Genomic DNA, 23,585 nt, shown 5'->3' on the forward strand with positions numbered 1-23,585 from the left:
TGCATATACAACCTCATTTAATCCTTACAACAACTGTAAGAGTTGGGTACGCTAATTATCCCCGTATTTGAAAAACCAAAACAAAATGTCACGTACAGTTGTCTATGGACACATAGCTAATAAATGATGGAACTAAGATTTGAATCCAGGTAGTTTTGGCTTCAGTCTATGCTCTTAACCAATACATGTTGGTCAATACCTCATAGAGCTGGCTAAAACAGCCATATTTTATTTATTCTTTTTTTCATTCGTTTACTCAACATGGGTTTAAACATGCTAGCTCCTGCTCTCAAGGAATTCAATCTTTTTTTTTTCTTTTTCTTTTTTTTTAGAGAGAGAGAATGCACATGCAAACAGGGCCGGGGAGGGATGGGGGGGGGAGAGAGAATCTTAAGCAGGCTCCATGCTCGACACAGAGCTCAATACAGGGCTTATCCCCACAACCCTGAGATCATGACCCAAGCTGAAATCAAGACTCAGTCCCCCAACCAAGCCACCAGGTGCCCCAAGGAATTCAATTTTCTGAGAATGACAAATGAACACAATACTGAGTGAAATCCTCTAAGAAATGTATGCAGACGGTGCCGCGGAAGTAAAGGAGAAGGCGCGTCCCACACTTGAATCCGGAGAGAGATGTGACTGTCAGGAGTGCACTTATTATAAAACAGCACTGCACTCCACATGACCCCATCAGCATTATTCAAATAATACCTTGAATTTAATAAGAATGTCTCTGAGAATCACTCATTGCCATTCATTGTTAATCAAATATAAGGTATTAAATGGAGAGGAAAGACTTTAAAGTAAAAACAGAACAATAGAGAACAAATTGATAACCAGAGAATCAACTGTTGCTGTGCTAGACGGGTAAGTAAGATTCACTACATTGCATATGAAAGTTGAAGAAAAAGAATGTATTAGTGAAAAGAAGTCTAAACCCTAAAATAACTACAGCTGACCCTTGAACATGGGTTTGAACTGCAGAGGCCCACTTGTACAAAGACATTTTGCAGCACTAAAAATAATTTTCTCTTATGATTTTTTAACATTTCTTTTTCTCTAGCTCACTTGATTATAAGACTATAGTATATAATACATATAACATATAAAATACGTGTTAATCGACCTTGTTATCAGTAAGGCTTCAACAGCAGGCTATTAGTAGTTAAGTCTGGGGAGAGTCAAAAGTTATACATGGATTTCCAACTGTGTGGGGGGTGGGGGGGGGAGGTCAGCACCTCTCACCCCCATGTCGTTCAAAGGTTCACTGTATTTGCCCAGGGGGGTTCTGTTTTTAACAGGGGAAATTTATTAGCAAACGAGTCAATAAAATACAATAATTTTTATTTACTGAGGAATTTCTTAGAGCTTCTAAAATACGTCCAGCAAAAGTAAAACTAAACTGGGACGCATGACTCAGCTGTTAAGTGTCAGCTTTTGGCTCAGGTCATGATCCCAGGGTGCTAGGATCAAGCCCCGTATCGGGCTCCTTGCTCAGCGGCTCCTCCCTCTGCCTGCCGCTCCCCCTGCTTGTGCTCTGTCTCTCTCTCTCTGACAGATAAATAAATAAAATCACTTGAAAAAAAGTAAAACTAAACTTTAAAGACTGAATCAGTTGGAAGTGTTAGATCATTAACCCAAACATTGCCTTAGTATAATTATTTCTCAAAACATGCTACAAAGGTCATAAGGACCTGACTGAAGACCATTTATGATGGTATTTCCAACACAACTGTTTTTGGGGAGAAACAGTCGACATCTCCAAAGAGGAATTTACTTGCAAAAAAGAGCCCATGAAAAACGGGAACAAAGTAGAAAAGGAAAGCTTTAAGAGATTTCTCAGGATCTGAATTGAGAAGCTAGAACGGGTGTGAAAAAGGCGGAAAGGGGAACATGTCCACGGGCTCACGGGAGTCACGAGGGTCTGGCAACCAAACTCCCCAAGGCCATCTCGTTTGTGTCCCAGCGTCCCTGTGCAGACACAATGGGCACAGAAGAGCCCTTCACAGCAGCTCCTCATAGCTTGACTGTTCCTTTTCAAATAAAAGCTACACCCAATTAAATGAAAAATCCAGGGATTAGAATGAAAATAATGGACCATCTTCAGGCACATACCCAAAGACTGGGTACGGAATTAATGTAGTGGCATTAAAGACTCTAAAATCAAGTGGAATGGTGTGGTATTGCATTTTTTAAAATTCATTTAAATTAATAGGCACACTTTTATAAATGGCTTAGCTATTTTGAAATGACTGTGGTTTGTTTAGGCAATAGATCTTAATAGTCTTCTGGTGTCTCTAAAACCTCGAGCACTAGAGAATTTCCATTTTTTAAAGAAATGTTGGGGGGCGCCTGGGTGGCTCAGTCCCTTACGCTTCTGCCTTCCACTCAGGTCATGATCCCAGGGTCCGGGGATCGATCCCCACATCCGGCTCCCTGCTCAGTGGGGAGTCTGCTTCTCCCTCTCCCTCTGTCCCTCCCCTGCTTGTGCACCCACGCTCTCTCAAATGAATAAATTAAATATTTTTTAAAATGTTGGCATTTACTTTGGATTATTATGATTAGAATTTTTTTCAACACAAAAATAAAATTTGAAGAGATTATTTCTCATGAACAGAATTATGGATGATTTTTATTTCCTTCCTTTTGCTTATCTGCATTTTTGAAATTTCAAATGGTGAACGCATATTTCTGCTGCAATAAGAGAAACATGTTTGCTTTCATTTTAATGGAAGGACAAGGAAATGGGGAATAAGGTATTCAGTTCAGGGTCAGTTCTCCAAATGACCTGCGATGGAACATGCATATGTGCGCCTTTATAATGAGGGAAATACGCCCTTGACACAAGTTAAATATTAGAAAACTTTCATGGCTTTGTCAGAAATTTCTGGAAAAGATTCCTAAAAATCTTTTTCATAGCTCAACAGGTCTCTTATTTTTGAGCACTGGAAAATGCACGGTGTCAGCAGGAGGACAGGGACCTCTACTTCATCTTCAGAGGCTGATCAGAGGGTAGGGCATGGCAGGACCAAGCAGGTGCACTCAGGGAATTCTTAAACAGGATGATTTCAAGGTCATCATTTTTTCCTAGTCTTCGTCTGCACCACGTTATTTATGACCCACCATGTTATTGATGCAATTCCAAAGGATGTCCCTTTGTTGGTTGAGTTACAGAGCTATTCCTAGCAACTGACAGTTACAGCTTTGATCTGCTTACAAGCTCACGGAAGAAAGTTGGTGGCACATACGCAGTACGTTTCTTCATCTTTTTCCCATCAACTTCTCTCAGTTCTGTTACCACCTACCCTTTCATCATCACTGAACCAGAAGCTACTGGCACAAATTCGCAGACCAGGTAATTTGTCTAATTGAAGTACAGTTGACATACAATATTATGTTAGTTTCACACGTACAACATGGTGATTCCACAAGTCTACACATCATACTGTGCTCGCCACAGGGGAGCTACCGTGTCAGTACACAACCTATTATAACACTGTTGACTACACTTGCTCTGTTGTCTCTCTCACTGCCCTGTACCCATTCTGTGCATCCCCCCACATCTCTCCCTTCTGGCAACCATCGGTTCGTTCTCTGTATTTATGGGTCTGTTTCTGCTCTTTGTTTGCTTAGATTCTGCGTGAAGGTGAAATCATATGGTACTTGTCTTTCTCTGACTTATTTCACCAGCATAATACCCTCTAGGTCCAACCATGTTGTCTCAAATGGCAAGATGTCATCTTTTTTTATCACTGCATAACATTCCATCGTATTCTACACCACATCTTTACCCATCCATCCGTTGATGGACACCCGAGTAGCTTCTGAATCTTGGCTATTGTAAATACTGCTGCAATAAACAGGGGGGCTTTTTTTTTTTTTTTTTTTGAATTAGTGTTTTGGTCTTCTTTGGGTAAATACCCAGTAGTGGAATTACTGAATCATACGATGTTTCTATTTGTAATGTTTTGAGGCACCCCCATACAGTGGTTGCACCAGTTTGCGTTCCCACCAGCGGTGCGTGAGGGTTCCCTTTTCTCCACCTCTCCACCAACACTTGCGATTTCTTGTCATATTGATTCTAGCCATTCTGACAGGTGCGAGGTGGTATCCCATTGTGGTTTTGATCTGCACTGCCCCGGTGAGGAGTGACGTTGAACATCTTCTCACGTGTCTGTCGGCCACTTGGATGTCTTTGGAAAAATCAGACCCAGTAATTTTTAAGCTTCGTGCTGCTATCTCTTTTCGGGTGCTTTACCTTTCTAATGACCACCACAAAATGCCGGCACAATCAATTCTAACTATTCACTACACTTTCGGAAAACAAATATGTAGCAATTCCCCGGATATAACCCTGCTGTGCTTGTTAGCTCACAACAAAGCAGTGTCGCGCAGCAGCCAATAGCAGCTGTGCGCTCACCCACCCACGCCAACCGCGGTGACAACAGTCTGGCTGAATGTAGCCACTTCCCTAAAAGAGCCTTGTGTTGGCCTTGACCAAGTCCGAACTGCTCTGAACTGCAGTGTCCACGGCTACAGAATGGGAATGATAGTGTGTATCTCATAGGGTAGCTGTTGGAATTCAATTTAAAAAGCACATGAAACTTAAAAACCACAGTAACAACTAACATTAACTGAGTGCTTACCGGGGTAGATACGCGACAGTATATAAATGGTATTTACTCTGATCTGTGAAAAGAATTTATCAGGATTCTAGCATTTCTTTTTTTTTTTTTTAAGATTTTATTTATTTATTTGACAGAGAGAGAGACAGCCAGCGAGAGAGGGAACACAGCAGGGGGAGTGGGAGAGGGAGAAGCAGGCTCCCAGCGGAGGAGCCTGATGTGGGGCTCGATCCCATAACGCCAGGATCACGCCCTGAGCCAAAGGCAGATGCTTAACAACTGAGCCATCCAGGCACCCCATGGATTCTAGCATTTCTTAATCAGCAGTAAAAATTAAAACCTCATCACAATAGTAAAATGAAAAGTAAAAAAAATAAAAAATAAAGGATGACAACTTCCCAAACTATGAACACTGATGTGTTAAATTAGCACAGATCTAGAAAGCCTGCACTAAGTGATTATCTTTCCTTTCCATCAGTACCTTCTAACCTTGAAATTCTGCCCTGCTACCACACACGGAAATTTTCTAAAGATCATAATTCCCCCAGCGAACTCTTCCTGCTTTTGTTACCACCAGGATGCCAATCTCCCCAAAGCCCTGCGTATGTCTTTAAGTTATAAGTAGGGACAATGGTTTGGGTTCCTTCTTTTCCATATATATTCATTCCTTTAGTCATCACCTGTGCCCATGACTTCATTATTTTGCCCCTAAATTGCTACCAAAGATTCCTCGCTTTCCTATTTACTCCGCTTCCCTATCTCTGTCTTTGAAGAATCCCTAAGAGGAGTGGAACATGGTGGCAAGAGATAGAGCAGAAGTTGAGGATGAAACATAGGACTAAAAACAAACAAAACAGTATGTTGGAGATCAGGGCTGAGAGCAAGATTTTAGACAAGTCTCCACAGCAACAGTAGGACCCCCAGCTCTTCCAAAAGCACCAGCAGCCAGACCTATTCTCCAGATCCCTAGCTGGACCCACAGATGGGATTTCAGAGGATCCTGTCCTGCATCAGGATCCACCCCCCCCCCCCCAGAAAAGACCTCCAGACAGTGATATATGGGATTCCTAAATGGAAAGGTCAGTTTCCTGCACATCACCCTACTGTGAAATTCCATTAATTGGCTTTTTCATTCCTCACTCTTAAATATGAGCCAAAGATTACCAGACATCGAGGGAAAGCTTCCAAGAATGAAAGATATCAAAACAAACACAAAAGAGGAATCTAGAGGCAAATGTAGGAAAGAAAAGAAAACTTAAGGGAAAAAATAAAAACTGAAATTGATCATAGTTGACTTTTTTTTTAAAAAGGACCCCATAAAATGAACTTTATTTTAAAACTCATAAAAAGCTTCACAATATCAGTTACAAATAGAATCACCATTTCTTCCATTTTACACCTTCAAATGACAATGTACATAACAAAAGATATATTTTAAAGGTTTTGTTTTGCATATCACTAACACATTTCACTAGCTTTTTCTTTACTCATTGGATTTTTAATAATACCAAAGCAGCAAAAGAGTCTTTCCTTTGCTGTCCTACCTGCTACTCCCTTGCAGTGTACTCAATAAACTTCTATTTCCTTAAAAAAAAAAAAAAAAAAATACCCAAGCAAAAGTCATATTCTATTAGACAGAATTAATTTTAGAAAGCCCTTATGAGATCAGACTTAGTCTTGTTTATAAACACCCACACCCACACACATGATGAAATGAAGAGCAAAATGCAAGCAAACTACCTTGGCAGGAACAAACGTTTGAAGATTTTAAACATATCCCTCCTGAACGGCAGTGCAGTTCACTCTATTTCCTCCAAAGACAAAAGTCAATTTCACCCTCAGTGACGCCAGTGCACGGAAGCTCGGTATGAATTCACGATTCCACCGGAATCTGTAAGTTACCAAGGCTAGCTTCCCGTTTGGGATCATAAAAACTACAGAATTAGTAGGAGTGAAATGGGCAGCTGTATGAGGGTTCTGAGCGGGGGCGGGGAGACATGATTTGACTTATGTTTCAAAATGATCACCTGGACTGATAGGTTGGGAACAAAACATGGTACTAGGAATGAAATTAAAAGGTTATTACAGGATGGACGGATGGACAGATGGGTGGATGATAATAAATGAGAAGGCAAAGGGGGTAAAATGTTAAGGGTGGAATCTAGGTGTCGAGAATAAGAGTATTTGTGTAAAATTCTTTCAACTTTGTTGTATAGTTGAGAATTTTCATAATAAAATGCTAGGAGAAAAACGCTATTACAGAAATCCAGATGACGCTAGCTGGGACCAGGGCCGCAGGAGTAGCAGTGATCAGTGGTCAGATTCTAAATATATTCTGAAGATGGGACCAACAAGATTTTCTGACGGATTTGATGTCATGTGTGAGAGAAAGAGGAGAATAAGAAATGACCAAAATTTTTGGCTTAAGCATGAGGAAGGATGGAGAAGCCATGAATTGAGGCAGAGAACAATGAAGGTGGGACAGGTCTGGGGACAATGTAGGAGTCCAGTTTTGAAATTAGATGTACACCACACAGCACAGCTTCAGTTCCAAGGGAAGGTTCCTGTTCTATTTTGAATTCAGGTAACTTGGGCATATTCCTTTTTTTCCCCCCAAAGCAAATGCTTCCTGCCCGGTGGAAAGGTAAACCAGGAACACCAAGTCAGGACCAAGAAAACGGAGCTGGGCAAGGTAGTAAGAGAGGAACAGGGTATCACGGGAAAAAAAACACACAACCTTTTTCATGTCCTATTTTAAAAGATCAATGAAAGGGCTAGAATATAAAATAAGGACATCTCCCATAAATGAAAAAGAGAAAAATAAAAAAGAAATATAAAGCTGAAAGGACCAATCCAGTGGGCCTAACATCTAAGTGAGAACGTAAAGAGGGAAATAATCAAAGAATACAAGATTTCCAGAACAGAAGGACAAGTGCTTCCATCTTATAAGAGCATACTAAATATCCCCAAAAATATTTTAAAAGACTCTCAGCAAACCACATTATTGAAAAATTTCAGAAGAGCTAGGATAAAGAATCTCCCAGAGAGAAAAAAAATAGACCACACCCCAAGAAGAAAGAATCAGAACAGCATCAGACTTTTGTAGAACTATACTGGATAACAAAAGAGAGAGAGGAATACAGTGAAAGTTCTGAGAAAACCTAAACATAAAAGCTAAAACTATAGGGGCGCCTGGGTGGCACAGCGGTTAAGCGTCTGCCTTCGGCTCAGGGCGTGATCCCGGCGTTATGGAATAGAGCCCCACATCAGGCTCCTCCGCTATGAGCCTGCTTCTTCCTCTCCCACTTCCCCTGCTTGTGTTCCCTCTCTCGCTGGCTTTCTCTATCTCTGTTAAATAAATAAATAAAATCTTTAAAAAATAAATAAATAAAATAAATAAATAAAAGCTAAAACTATAAAACTCTTAGAAGAAAACACAGAGCAAAAGCTTCCTGACACTGGATTTAGAAATGATTTCTTTGATACGATTCCAAAAGCACAGACAAGAAAATATAAATTGAAGAACATTAAGATTAAAAACTTCTGCACATTGGGGTGCCTGGGTGGCTCAGTGGGTTAAACGTCCGACTCTTGATTTCAGCTCAGGTCATGATCAAGCCCCGAGTTAGGTTCCACACTCAGCAGGGAGTCTGTTTGAGAGTCACTCTCTCCCTCTGTCCCACGTCTCTCTCTCTCAATAAGTAAGTAAATCTTTAAAAACAAATAAATAAAAACGTCTGTGCATCAAAGGATACTATCAACGGAGTAAAAAGGCAACCCATGGAATGGGAGAAAATATTTGCAAATCATATACCTGATAAGAAATTAATATCCAGAATATATAAAGAACTCCCATAACTCAACAACAAAAAAATAACCCAACTAAAAATGGGCAAAGGACTTGAGGTCAACATCATCAATCATAAGGGAAATGCAAATCAAAACCACAATGAGCTACCACCTCAAACTCATTAGGATGACTACTATCAAAAAAAAAACAAAAACAAAAACCACAGACCATAGCAAATGTTGTTAAGGATGTGGAGAAACTGGAACCCCTGTGCACTGTTGGTGGGAATGTAAAACGGTGCAGCCACTATGGAAAACAGTGCGGAGGTTCCTTAAAAAAACTAAAAATAGAATTAGCATATGCTCCAGCAATTTCACTTTCGAGTATATCTACAAAAAAAAAGTGAAAGCAGAGGTTCAATGAGATATATATAGACCCATAATCATGGCAGCATTATTCACAGTAGCCAAAGGTTAAAGCAATCCAAATGTGCATCCGTGGATGAATGGATAAACAAAATGTGGCATGTACATATGACGGAATATTATTCAGCCTCAAGAACGAAGGAGATTCGGACATAAGCTACAATATGGCTGCCACGGAAGGAAGTAAGCCAGTCACCAAAAGACAAATACTGCCTGATTCCACTTGCATGAGATTCTGACAGTAGTCAAATTCACAGACACAGAAGTAGAATGGTGGTTGCCAGGGGCTGTGGGAGGGGGAGTAGGGAGTTAATTGTATTAATTAACTTTCAATTAATTTTTAATTATTTAATGTGTATAGAATTTCAGTTTTGCAAGAAAAAAGAGATCTGGAGATGGATGGTGGGGATGGTTACACAACAATGGGAATGTACTTAATACCCCTGAACTGTACACTTCAAAATGATTAAAGTGGTAAATTTCATGTCGTACGTATTATTTACCACAATTTTAAAAAATCAGAAGATGATTTTCAACCTGTAATCTACATCCAGCTGAAGTATTAATCAAGTGTTAGGACATAAAAGAAATCCTTTCCAGACAAGCCAGTTTCCAAAAAATTCATGTCCTAGGCACTTGCTCTTAGAAAGCTACTGGCAGACTTACTCCAACAAAATAAGAAAGTAAAACAAGAAAGAGGAAAGAAAGTATTCCAACAAAGGAGAAAAGTCAACTAAAAATGAGAAAAACAGACACTAGATCTCAAACACAGGAGAAAAAGGAAAGTTCCCACATGACTGCCACGCAGATCGGTGCAGAAATCAGCAGGGCTCGGATGGAGAGGTCTAGGGTGGGTGCTGGCAGGAGCAGGACATGGAAAGAGAGGACGGGCAGACAGGAAGGGGTGAAGAGACAGAGTGAAGAGCACCCAGACTGACGTCTCTGTGAACCTGAAGAACCATGACAGTGACCATGAAGCTAGAATTGCTGGAGGCTACAGCCAGAAGGTATTTGAATTAGTGATTTTGAAGACAGGGCAGCTCCTGGTAAAACAAAATTGCAATTTTAGGTCTGAGAAGCTTTAAGAAAAAAAGTTATACCTCCATTCGTTCCATAAAGAACTTAGGGTTTACAAAGACGTGTTCACCATCCTTCTAGGTGGAAATGCTGAGGAGTTTGGGAGAGAAGGGTTTAGGAAGCTCTCATCAGATGACCTCATTTTTCTCAGGAAAATAAGTGAGGTCATCTCTTGGGAGCAGGGGGAGCGAGGGTGGGGTAGGGTCCTTGAGAAATAAACGCTGCTTGGAACAGGCCACAGTCGAGAACCTGAACAAACCGACTAGAGACATACAAGGAGCTGGAGGGCAGGGGCACTGAGGCACGAACAGCGTTGGCTGCAAATGGACCCAAATAGCATTCTGGGTGGATGCGAGGTTCTCCTGGGAGGACTCAGCATCTGACTGCGGCTCAAGTGGGAGCAGCAACTGTTGGTGACTTCAACTTCTGCCAACTAAGCAATGCTCTAAAATTGCACAGAGGGGCACCTGGCTGGCTCAGTCGGTGGAGCATATGACTCTTGACCTTGGGGCTGTGAGTTCGATCCCCACATTGGGTGTAGAGACTACTTAAAAATAAAATCTAAAAAAAAAAAAAACTATACAAAGACACAAAGAGACCTATTCAAGGTTGTTCATGGCAGAACCATTTACAACAGAAAAAAGTAGAATTAATCAAGTCAGTGGATAAACTGTGGTTGATTCATGCACGGAAGACGATGCCACAGCTGAAATGAATGACCGACCAGTATCAGCATGGTTATGTATCAAACTATAATGGGGTGGGGCGGGGGGAGGGAGCAAGTGCAGAAGAACTGATATACTATGAAGTCATTTATGTACTTTATATATAAATTTTACACACACACACACACACACACACACACACACACACACACAGTAGAAGAACAGAAACAGGGCCAGAAATGACACCCACCAACTGCATGCAGAATGAGGGCAAAGGAACGGTGGGGGGCGGGGGGGGGGGAGCTTCAGCTCCACAGTTCATATCTTCTTTTACCCAAAAACTGAACATTGAAGGAGGGAGTGCACTTTGGATGTTAAAACAGTTAACATTTCAAAATTCTAATAGAATTCCACTAAAGCTAGAGAAGAGAGACGAAATGCTTGAAAGCGCCCTAGATTCAGAGTCAGAAGAATCTGGCTTTAGTCCCCGCTCTGCCACGGACCACACGGCCTTGGATAATCATCAACTTCCCCAGTCCCGTTTCTTCATCTGTGAAATGAGGATAATGATTTTGTCTGAGCCAACTCCTAGCCTCTCAGGTTCTTGCCAAAGACTCTAACCCGAGTTCTCGGCCGCACGTTTTAAACCAGTGGATTACAAGAAACAACAGTCACGGAGGAATGCCTGAAAGACCAAGCGTCCACCCATTCCTGGATGTTGTCTTTGGATCCCGTCCAGCCTCAGGAACTGTGAACTTGAACTGCATTGTCATAGCCCCTCCGAGAACTGCCTCTATTAAAATGCGCTCTAGTATATCCCGTAAGCCCTACCCAGCCGGATGGCACAGGGAACAGGCGAGAGAAACGTACCACGCCACTTCTCCCCCAGAAATTCAGGAGTACCGGGCGTCAGACACACCGTGTCCCTTTTACGAGAACACGCTGTGGCGCATTCTCTCAGGTCTCCGGACCAAGAAAAACCGTGACCCTGAGCATTTATTCTTTTCATCTAATGACCATGTTATTTTTATAAGCAAAGTTTCCCTCTCTTTTCTGGCTGGCATAGCCCAGCTCTAGCAATTACAAATGACTTTATGGAAACAAGTTGCCTTCCCACTGGCTTTATTCAACAACCTCTTTTTTCTTCTTCTTCTTCTTTTTTGCCTTCGCAGCAAGGTCCTCCTCTATTTTTTTTTTTTAATTCTGTTTAATTCTATGTTGTTCTACAGATTACTTCCAACTTTCTCTGGGACACAAGAGGGTACGAATGAGCGAGTTAAATGAACTCAGACTTTCTGTACAGGCAAGACAGAGCATGTTGCAAATCACAAAATGAGATGCAAATGCAAATTGTTCTCTATTGTGAAAAAGGAAAATTCACTGTGGAAAATGAAATTGTATGTGCCTTCAATAAATGAGACTTTTTAACTATTTCTCAATGCCAAGTCACTTGAAGATATCCGTATTCCAGTTGTAAGGTCTAGGAAGTTCACATCACCTGGAGTCTCAGAGCTGTGGAAACCCCGAATTGATGAAGACTCGTGGCTAGAAGCAATAGATTCACAATGCCTCCAGTCGGGCGTGGAACAGTGAGAGAGAGAAAAAGAAGGTACTGAGGGGCATAATAAAGGCTTATTATTATTCACAAGAAAAATATCTTCCCGAGAATTCTTGGCCCTCAAGAATATATGTTTTTACTGACTGTACTCCTCCTGAATATATTCTTACTCTGTCTCTCCCCTCGGTCCCCATTCCCTCGCCCTCGATCTCCTCTCTCTTCTGGATCAGCAGTCTGGGTGTTCTGATCTCTCTGCCCCTGCCCTCTCCCATTACAGCAAGGCAAACACAGATTGAATATTCCGTAAAATGCCAGCACACTAATATGAAAAGAGACACCTTAACCACCACACACATCCTCAAAAAGCTGTTAAAATCGCTGTTATCCATATGCACCCCAATGTTCATAGCAGCATTGTCCACAATAGCCAAATCGTGGAAGGAATCAAGATGCCCTTCAACAGATGACTGGATTAAGAAGATGTGGTCCATATATACAATGGAATACTACTCAGCCATCAGAAAGAACGAGTTCTCAACATTTGCTGCAACATGGACGGCACTGGAGGAGATAATGCTAAGTGAAATAAGTCAAGCAGAGAAAGACAACTATCATATGATTTCTCTCATCTATGGAACGTAAGAACTAGGAAGATCGGTAGGGGAAGAAAGGGATAAAGGGGGGGGGTAATCAGAAGGGGGAATGAAACATGAGAGACTATGGACTATGAGAAACAAACTGAGGGCCTCAGAGGGGAGAGGGTGGGGGAATGGGATAGACTGGTGATGGGTAGTAAGGAGGGCACGTATTGCATGGTGCACTGGGTGTTATACACAACTAATGAATCATCGAGCTTTACATCGGAAAACGGGGATGTACTGTATGGTGACTAACATAATAAAAAAACATTAAAATAAAAAAAAATCATTGTTATCTTACAAGAATTGCTTAAACTTTCCTAGTGAAAAGAAACAAGTACTTGGGTTCATTTGCCATTCAGTAAATTGGCTTCAGGTGAATTGGCCTTCTCTCCCAGAGAAGTAGCTATGTAACTAACACATCACTTCTGTCTGGTCCCCACTCCAGGAATATCCTCTGCCCTGCTTGACTCCCACCGTTCAGTTCTTGTTAGCCCCCTCCTGGCATCTCATGCTGGAGCATACTGCAAGCATCCTAGCATCGATCCGGAGGCTGTGGGCCCTGAACATCAACTTGAAATGCCAGCTAACTGGAGAAACCCTTCCCTTTGAAACTCCACTGTGGACTCTCCCTGTCCCTTGGAGCGGTTCCTTCAACCCTGCATCTTCTGCAGATTTTAGACAGTGAGCCTGGGGAAGGGACTATGTCTTGTTTACTGTTTATCATCTAGCGCTGTGTGTGGCATATAGTGGGCACATAATAAATGTTTGAGGAAAGATTAAAAGAGTGAACAAATGAAGGAACAAACTGGAGCGATGTAGCTGGGGAAGCTGTTAGCTCCAGCCCCGCTTAGAATTTAGGACTAAGAAATAGGGGCGCTTGGGTAGCTCTGTCCATTAAGCACCTGCCTTCGGCTCAGGTCATGATTCCGGGAGCCCTAGGTTTGAGCCCCACATTGAGCTCTCTGCTCAGCAGGGAGTCTGCTTCTCCCTCTCTCTCTGCTCCACCCCACTCGTACTCTCTCTCTCAAATAAATAAATAAATAAAATCTTGGGAAAAAAAAAAAAGAATTTAGTACTAAGAAATACTCCACTACCTTGGAGGAACAAGTTGGGTTTTGGCTGTTGTTCTGTATTATTTTTGTTGTTTTTTTTTTTCCTGAAAAGAAGAACCATACAATTCATGTTCCCTTTTCATTTGGTGTCCAAAAACACAAAGCTCACCGTGAGGTCAAACTGAAGTAATTATGCAGGCCCTCCTATGTCTGTTTTTCCCTGGACTTCGTCTTGTTTTTCTGTTTTTACTTTTATTGACATATAATACCTTATCTTATACATAGTTGGTGTGGTCATCTTAAATCCTTCATGAATAAAGTAAGGAAGGAACAAATTAAAAAACTAAATCAACAAATAAGCAGGCAAACGAAAACTCAGAAAATACACTTTACAAGAATATTTTTATACACACTTTAATAAAAATAAAAGTGATTTCGAAATTCAGGTCTTCCCAAGTCACAGGATTTTTTTTTTAATTCCAACTTCCTCCTTCAATATCTCCACTTGAATTTGCTCTCTTTCCTTTCATTTTTGACAAGATTTTTTTTTCTCACCAACTGCCCAGAATTCTTAGCCATAGAAAACTGAATTGCCCTCCAATGTCTTCTTGGATGTATTTTAAGGTCAAATGCCTATTTCTACTGGTCATGATTTTTTTTCTCAGATTTTCAAGGTTTCAAGGGAACTTTAGTCCCAAACTCTCCTGGGGAAAAAGCGATTGAGGGACCAGAGGAATTCTGTTAAGTTTACAAAGTTCAACGAGTGTTGCTGAACTGCAGTCAAATGGCTGCATGTTCTTGGTAAAATTCTCGGAACAGAAATGACGGAAATGTTTGGGGAAAGATGTGCAGGATCTCCTTGTGACCATACAAGCATTTTTGTCTGGTGGTTCAAGTACCGTAACTGCACGTGCATTTTTACACTTGTTTCTGTTGGGTAGCATTTTCCCAGTGATGAGGGATATGCGGTCTTTAAAATTCCAAACATGAGTCTTTCCAAGATATTTAAAAGAAATATTTCTAAATTTGAAATGTTTGCCAGCAAATACAACAGCCAAAAATATGTTGGCTGTTAAAATGAGAAGTTTGTTTCTGAAATGTACTATTTCTTTAGAAAAATATTTGTCAATTTTAGTGGCAGCTGCAAAGTTGTTTTCACACTCAGAACTTAATTCACAATTACAAATGGGCAAAGGTGGAGTGATTGCATTTTTCCTTTTGGCCTGTGTACTACTGCAACTGACCCAATCACACATGCCTTTATCACCAGATGCACCAGCTGCTGCTTGGCCAGGTACCCACGCTTTCTCTTTAATTGTGTTCACTTACAGAGGAAACCAACGAAATCCACCTTTCTCAGGTAATGGTCCAATTTGTCTTATGATGGCCAAGTCCCACCAGAGCCCTCAATCACATGTATATGGTTGCTAAGTTTTTTATTTAACTTAGAAGCTTTCTGGTCCAATTTTCTTCTCACACTCAGGCTTAAGATAAATATTATCAAAACATGAAGCAGAGCCATGGAAAGTTGAGAGTTCCAGATGGGGTCGTATTCATTCATTCATTCATTTAACAAATACCGGTCGAGTACTTACTACCTGTCAGGCACTGTATCAGGCACTGGGGATGCAAAGATGAGTAAGTGTAAAAGACCTTCCAGAGACAGGAAGAGCATGTTTAAGGAGCATAAACAACAGCAGGAACTAACTCTGCCTGGGGGAATCCAAAAAAAGCAGGCTTGTCATAACAGGCTTACACAGAAAAGGACCAATTTCCAGCATCCTACCCTTAAGATTTCCCTGCTAAAGCAGGTAGGACCTAGCAAATGTAGACTGGTGGATGAGAAGGCTGGCCAGGACAAGTGAATCTGTTCACATTATAAATCACTAGTAAGTGCAAAGCTAAGTGTATTCCTCCAGTCCAGCACAACAGAGTCAAGGGTTAAAAAATGGATCAGTAGTTTTAGAGGGTGAAAAAAAAAGATCCTTTAAATCTAAATTTTATATACCATAAGGATAAAAAGTCAAACTATAGTCCACATTTATTTTCTACAGAATGGGCTATACATTTTATTTACTTTTAAGAGAATTTTTTGTACTATGTAAGTACTATGTGCTTATTACAGTGATTTTTTAATAATACAGAAAACAAAACAATGAATAAAATCTATCCATAAAGTTTTAGACTCTTTTTGTCTCCAGCATAGGTTTTTTATTTTGTTTTTACAAAGTTGTTAATTATACCACGAATTTGTATTCTGCTAAACATTAAGCATTTCCATGTTATCAGTCTCCATAAATTTTGTTATAATGCCTACATTGTATCCTGATGGTATATAAAAACTTGAACTGGAAAAGAACAGCAAGGGTTAGTCTCCTCAACTTCTCAAGAAAAAAAAAAAAAGAGAGAGAGAGAGAGAAAGAAAGAAAAAAAGTTCTGTTATTGTTTAACCTCTGTTCATTTATTATTGGTCAATAAATTACCCAAAAAGTATTAACGTACAGCTTGCATGTTTCAGGCACTATGGGTTCGCAAGATAATCAATCCTTAAGAATATGGACTCTGAGACCAGAGGGAAACACATTTCCTCACCTTCCTTGATTCCTGGCTATTGTTACCACTGAGCTCCAGCTCTGTTCTGGGCAGATTAAATCAAATAATTACGTGAGTCATTTCACGAGCCTAATGTCCAGCAGGGCAGGAACGGTGAGTGGTCAGCAGTAATAAGGGCCCAGGCTCATCTGAGCCAGAATATAACCAAGTCTGGCCTTAATATCCCCGCCCAGCGTAAGAGAAGCAAGGACTAGCATACATCAGCTGCTGCTGGCAAGCCTGGGACACCAGAGCCACAGCAAGTCTAGTCTGGGAAGCTGAATGGTCTTGTGAGGAGGCAATGCCACGTCACAGAATTATTCCTGGACTAGGGGTTTAGCAGACCTGAGTTCCAGTCCTCCTTTTGGCCCAAGCGCAGAAAATGCATTTTAGATATTTGAACCCTACTCTTCTCACCCATAACATAAAGGTGGAGCTAGACGTTCTCTAAGAGCCCTTCCAGGTGGGTAAATCTGTGATTTTGCAATGTTACAAAAGCAGGACTCACTGTCCCCAAAAGTACCAAACTCAACCATCTTACCACTTCTCAAGCATTATTTCAAACACCAGGAATGAAGAAAAACCAGTTCCTTGCTGCTCTACAAGTTATATATACCCTTTCAGTTCAGTTACGGAGGTATTCCGGGTAGTAATCACTCTCCAGGCTGGCTGGCAATGCCAACGAGGCCGGAGGCGGGGGAGGGGTCGCTGAGAGTCTGCTTCCTCCTGAAGGACAAGCACCGCGTTCTCTTCCATGGCCACAAGCTGACCACCTATCCCATGGACCCACAGAGAGCAGAGAGGGTCTGATCAGTTCAAATCTGCCTTCCTAATAGGAAAGTGCAAAGATTCACGTTAATGACTGACGGTCATTACATATTTTCATTATATGACATTCTCTGATGGTACGAAAACAGAGGATAAATTCTTTTATTATCAAAAATTATTTTCATTTTTTTCTCAAAATGATTATCATTTCCATGCTGTTAGGGTTTTCTCTATAATTTCTTTAATAGAAAATAGTCCGTGCCACTTTTTTTAAGATTTTATTTATTTATTTGGGGGAGAGACAGAGGAGAGACCGCGCATGAGAGACAGCACAAGCAGGGGAGGCACAGAGGGAAAAGCGGACTCCTCCCTGAGCAAGGAGCCCAACCCAGGGCAGAGGGAGAGGGAGAAGCAGACTCCCCACTGAGTGGGGAGCCCGACACAGGGCTTGATCCCAGGACCTTGGGATCATAACCTAAGCCGAAGGCAGACACCCAACCGATTGAGCCACCCAGGTGCCCCAGCCCACGCCATTTAAAAACAAAATCAGTAAGACTACTGCCCCAATAAGTACAAAATATTTTTTTTTAAGATTTATTTATTTAAGTAATCTCTACACCCAACTTGGGGCTCAAACTCACAACCCCGGAGATCAAGAGTCACGTGCCCTGCCTACGTAGCCAGCCAGGAGCCCCAGTACGAAATATTCTATCAAACAATTAAAACCAATTTATGAGCTATAAAATTGATATACATTCAGTAGGTAAACAAGTTTTGCACTTAATAATTGATTTGGCACCTAATAATCTTGAAATTACCTCTATTCTACCTATCTCTGAAAATCAAAGTCTATGATTTAAAAAGAAAAAAAGGAAGAACATTCCGTGAAGTGGACAATAGAGGATGCATTCTACCCTGCATCATAGGAATTATAGTCAATTATTCTTTTTTATATGTTTTTTAGATTTCATTTATTTATTTGACACAGAAAGAGAGAGAGAATAAGCAGGGGGAGCAGAGGGCAGAGGGAGAAGCAGGCTCTCTGCTGAGCAAGGAGCCCAACATGGGGCTCAATCCCAGGACCCTGGGATCGTGACCTGAGCCAGTCACCCAGGTGCCCCAGCCCATGCCATTTAAAAACAAAATTAGTATGACTACTGCCCCAATAAGTACACTTAACCAACTAAGCCACCCAGGCGCCCCTATAGTCCATTATTCTTAACAAAAAAATCATTACTTATCTGAAGATCATACAGCCAAAAAGAAAACAAAGGTACCATCAACTCTCAATTACCCAAGCTCACATATTCCTTTTGGTGCATTAGTCAGAGTCCCGTCTCTTGGCTGAGGACATTAAGCGGAGGTGATAAAGTTTGTGTGTCTGCCAGTATACACGCTTTTGTAAGTAGTGAGCCCTCCCAGCAGTTCCTCGGAATTCTGTCCACGACGGAGGCAGTGGGAATGTTAAAGCTACTTTCATCCTGTGAAATGGCACCATTCTCTGTTGGTGCTAGTACAAGGCAAGTGGTTATAGGGCCCAGTCACCTGACTATAAAGCGACAGGATCCCACGTTGGCACAGGGAGGGGGGAGGGACAGGTACAATTAAGAAAATCAGCATCCATTCAACTTGCTGATTCTTGAACATCATCCCTCAGCTTCAGGTGAGTGCTCGATAAATGTAAGCTGAGTACCTCAAACAAACAGCACTAACTGCCCACTGAACAGCTCTACTTCAGCGGCTCGCAGTTCAACATCTTTGAAATAGAACAGATGACCTCACTGACCGCCATGAGAGTCACAGGGTCCAGAATTAACTTTCTACTAGAAAATGGTTTAAAATAGAGGAAACAATTATTTTGAGACTGCAACAGGCTATGCAAGAGTGTCATCCTTCTGAGAAAGGAAACAAGCGAGGGGAGCCTTCGGATGGCCAGTGTTTCCTACCAGGAGACAATGTGCAAACCCTAACACAGCAAGGGGGGCACGGAATAGAGCCTGAGCCTCACTGAGATCAGAAATCAGTAAGACCCACGTGGCTAGAGCAGAGAAGGAAGCAGGGTTGGGCAGAGGAAGAAGCTGAGGCTGCAGGATGGCCTCCCCCGCACCCCCCCCCCACCCCTGCCCACAGTGAGCGCTGCAGGTTAAATGGCCCTTCAGAGTTGTCAGCTGGGCCTAGATGGCCTTCATATTCCCACCTCATCAGTCGCTGGATGTGAAACCCCATCCCCACCTCTCCCCTGGGAAGGGGCGTAACCCCAAGTGAGAGGGTTCACTGCTGCGGAGGCAATGCCCAGAGGCTGGGCGAGTCCTCCATTAAAGGAAGATCTGGATGGCACCTCTGCGTCTACTGCAATGCGCGCTTAAAATCATCTGTCTAGTTATTTTACTTCCCTGCCTCAAACACTTCAAAGGCTCCCCAGCAACAGCACCGCATTCAAAGCGCTTCAGCATCTGGCACTTGCCCACTTCTTCAACCCTATCTCTTAACGCTGCTGGCATAGGCCCAGGGCTCCACACACGGCAAGTGAATCAAAGCTCTCTCTCAGGGCCCATGTTCTCTCTCCCTGTTCTGTCTTTGCACATGCTGCTTCTCCTGCCTGAGCCCAGGGACAGGGAGGCCACCTGCCTTTGGGCTCCCCACGCACCCCACCCCTCCTTCCAACTCAGTACAAATATCACAGCTGTCAGGCCTGCGTGTCCGAGATCCCAAGTGGACCACAAGCTTCTCGAGAGCACCACTTTCTTCCTCGTAGCCACAGCACCAAACACCGAGCCCGATGCAGAGTCGGTACTGAACACACGTGCGGGGAGTCACCGCAGGGACGGATGGACAGAATTACGGAGCGTTCTCACCAAGTACCTCCTACCTCACGCTGAGCCGAGAGCCACTTCTCCTCTGCCCCCACAAGGCTGCTGTTCTCCCCCTGCCCTCCAATCCTAGAGATTTTGCCTTCACTGTGGTCTGCGACAAGGCCTGTTTGCCCCATTTAATTTACCCTCATCCGATATGGTCGAGGGGAAGATGCTCGCACCACCTCTCTGGCCCTGCCGCCCTGGCTGTGGCTCTCCTCTCAACTTTGACCTGTGCACCTGTTTTCCATCTCCTGGGCCAGATGAAGGGGACATGCCCCTCAGCTCTCCACTGGGCCATCCACTACCACCCCAGGACCCCTTCACAAAATTCTCTTCCCCAAGCCACAGTGCATATTTTTCACTTCAGAACAATTCACTAGCTTCTGTATTTTAAGCCATAGAGACAGTGTTACATTTATATTTTATGACAGAAAACATCAGGCTCTGGTCTAGGACAACCTTCCCGAAATTCCCTACCTCTACAGCGAATGAATAGTTTCTAATATAAATTTTTTCTTTTCTTTTTTTTTTTTTTTTTGCATTTTCAGCCTTTATTAACTGACACTTCTTCGTATCTAGAGTACAATGAAGCTTGTACTTATAATAATATAAAAGTACTGATAATAATATAGTTATAATACGTATAATGTACTTATAATACCGATAATGTACTTAAAATATAAAAATATAAAATAAATTTTGCAATATACCAAAAGATTATGAACCTCAAAGAAAACTTCAGTTGTGTTCAATACGTTCATAATATTCGTAATTTAAGTCTCTAAAAATAATTTAGCAATCTAAGTATGCAGGGTCCACTTACTCTCCATTAAATAGAATATGACACAATATTGGTCAATTTATTCCTCAATTACAGCAGAAAACTGAGGAAGTTAAAGGTACAGACCTATATCCCAGAAGACCCACTCTAGACAAAATTATATTAGTGAAAGTTTCAGGCGGATTGGTAAATGCTACATATATCCTAGAACAGTACATTAAAGCTAATGCTTGACACATCTAAGAGTAAAAGGGTCCAACGGGGAAAATATGTCTTTCCCATCTCGTTCCCTAGAAAGAACAAGTGAAGAACGAAATAGACAAAGGCTTGAAGAGCAAGCAAGAACACAAACATCTACAAAAACTAGGCAACTAATCCTTGAATAATCTAAAATGGATTATAATCTCTCCTATCTCATACATGTGCAAATAAATTCTGCCCTTTTCTAAGTGTTTACTGAAACTGAACTTGGCTATGCCCACATCATTATTATAAAATGTAATAAAATATCCACAAAAGCAAAGCTCATTCCAAATATCAAAGGCCAAAAACTGCTCTCAAAGATTCATGTACAAATGGAATTCATGGAATGTAGATAATTCCTGAGGCATGACTCATAAGACTAAACATGGATGAGAGGACAAGACCACAATAAATATCGACCCACAGTCAATACAAAGTGTGTCTGTCCAAAAACACATTTACTCACTGCCTGCAATTTTGTTAAAAAAAAAAATAAATAGAAGGCTATATAAAAGAAGTTATAACGAATCAGGATTATGTTAAAAAACCAATTGTTGTTTCTTATTTGTAACCTTTATGCTGTGATAAAAATTAGAGTAAAGAAAGGCCTGCTTGACACTGAAGTTTTAAATGTAAAAAAGAAAAACTAAGCATATTCACCAACAAATAACACCTAATTCATGACAAAATAGAGTGCTTACTATGCACTAAGCATTTTACGTACACGTGTGACTTCGACCTCGTAAAACATCTCCGACAAGGATACGAAACCACTAGTTTACAGACAACGAGGGCTCCTTCTCTAGGTGGCTCAGCCTGGGGGCTGGGTCTCAGAGCCCCCGCTGTCTCACTCCTGAATCCACATTCTCAACCTCTATTTCAAATAATCCCCAAATGAGACGGTCAGGATAAGTTAACACTTCAAGTAACTATAAAATTCACTCTTAATAACATCAACATTTGCTCTTAATCAGTCGTGATGCAAACTCCTTGACTCACTACATAAAATATCTGGAATACGATTTAGGATTTCTTGGGTGACTTAAATGCACCATTATTAATGTGAATTTTACTGCCCTTATCTCTAAGCAAAACCATGTAGCTCCTCACTGAATTCACCCCAAGGGGTACATTACTCAAGCTGACATTTGTCGGCCTGCACGAAGCACTCACTGCCCCTCGCCCGACTCCGCCACGTCCCAGAGCCATGACCACGAGCAGGCCCTGCCCCTCCCTTGGGCTTCCTTCCTCTGCTGTGACACAGGGACCTCGGCCTCCACCTGCCTCGCAGAGCTTGCTAAAGGCTCAAGGCAAACACAACGCAGACAGGATCAAGAAACTGTCAATTGCAACAGGATTGGAGGCTTCAGTATTTCCCTTCGATGAAATGCCTGGATTATATACTCTTCCTCTCAGATATTATTTTAAAAGAGGAATGAAACTGCAGCCAACAGTCTCCACAATTCAAGAGCAGTTCGTCAAGCTGGCCAGTCAGAAGCGCAGTATAATTTCCAGTGACAAACATCAGTAATTGTGCCTTTTGCTCTGATGGCATCTGCAAGGCCCGGCACTTAAGGCTGTGAGAAGTCTGTGTGTCTCCGAGTGGGGTGAACGTGCAGTGTCTTAACCACTGGACATTTTGCACGAAGTATCCATTAAGAGAGGAATGAATCTGGATTTCTTCCATTCCTTCAGAGAAAGTAATCTGTGTCATATGCCTGACACCAAGGATCAAAAGCGTCTATGGTAATATCCCAGAAAGTAACCCAAGACAAGAAACAATCATGGGAACATTGGAAGACATCAAGTTTCCTCTAAAAAACAAACCAAGTTCTGACACATAGGAACAGACAATCACATAAGAGGAAATGCAAAGACTAAACAAACACGTGCAAAAAAGTTCACCTAGTAGACAAAGAAATTGACATGCATCCACACTAGATAGACAATCATTGTTTTGGAAATCAATTTGGTGACATATACCTTGAATCATAAAAATGCTCATGCAGTTTGACTCAGTAATCCAACTCCTGGGAATTTATTTTAAGAAGTAATTTGTTAGAAGCAAAAAGATATATAAACACAGATACACATAGAGATAGGTATATAGATTCTCAAAACATTGGAATACTTAGCAAAATTTGGTATATCGATTGAAAAAAAAGTTTTTAATGAAAACAAAAGCAATCATTATTCTATGCAAAATATTAAATAAGAAAATACTAAGTAAGATAAACAGAATACAAATGTGTCATGGGAGTGTAACCACACAAATGTATGGGCAAAAAGGTAAAGTGCACAAATAAAAATTGTTGTGTTAGCATGATGCCACTTAGAAAATTCTCATTCAAAATCTTTAAGCAGGGCTCCCGGCTGCCTCGGTCGGTACAGCACACGACTCTTGATCTTGGGGTTGTGAGTTTGAGCCCCACATTCGGTGGAGAGATTATTTTTCTAAAATCTTATTTTAAAAATCGTATTATTAAAAAAAATCTTTAAGCACTATTGCTACT

General features: G+C 41.5%; 1 protein-coding gene across 3 annotated transcripts in view; it reads right to left on the bottom strand.

The window, feature by feature from the left end:
- Positions 1–23,585, bottom strand: part of SYNE2 (spectrin repeat containing nuclear envelope protein 2) — a 308,022-nt gene that overhangs the window by 259,206 nt on the left and 25,231 nt on the right. The window lies entirely within an intron of this gene.

This window comes from Ursus arctos, unplaced genomic scaffold (genome assembly GCF_023065955.2).
Source record: "Ursus arctos isolate Adak ecotype North America unplaced genomic scaffold, UrsArc2.0 scaffold_25, whole genome shotgun sequence".
Lineage (NCBI taxonomy): Eukaryota > Metazoa > Chordata > Mammalia > Carnivora > Ursidae > Ursus > Ursus arctos.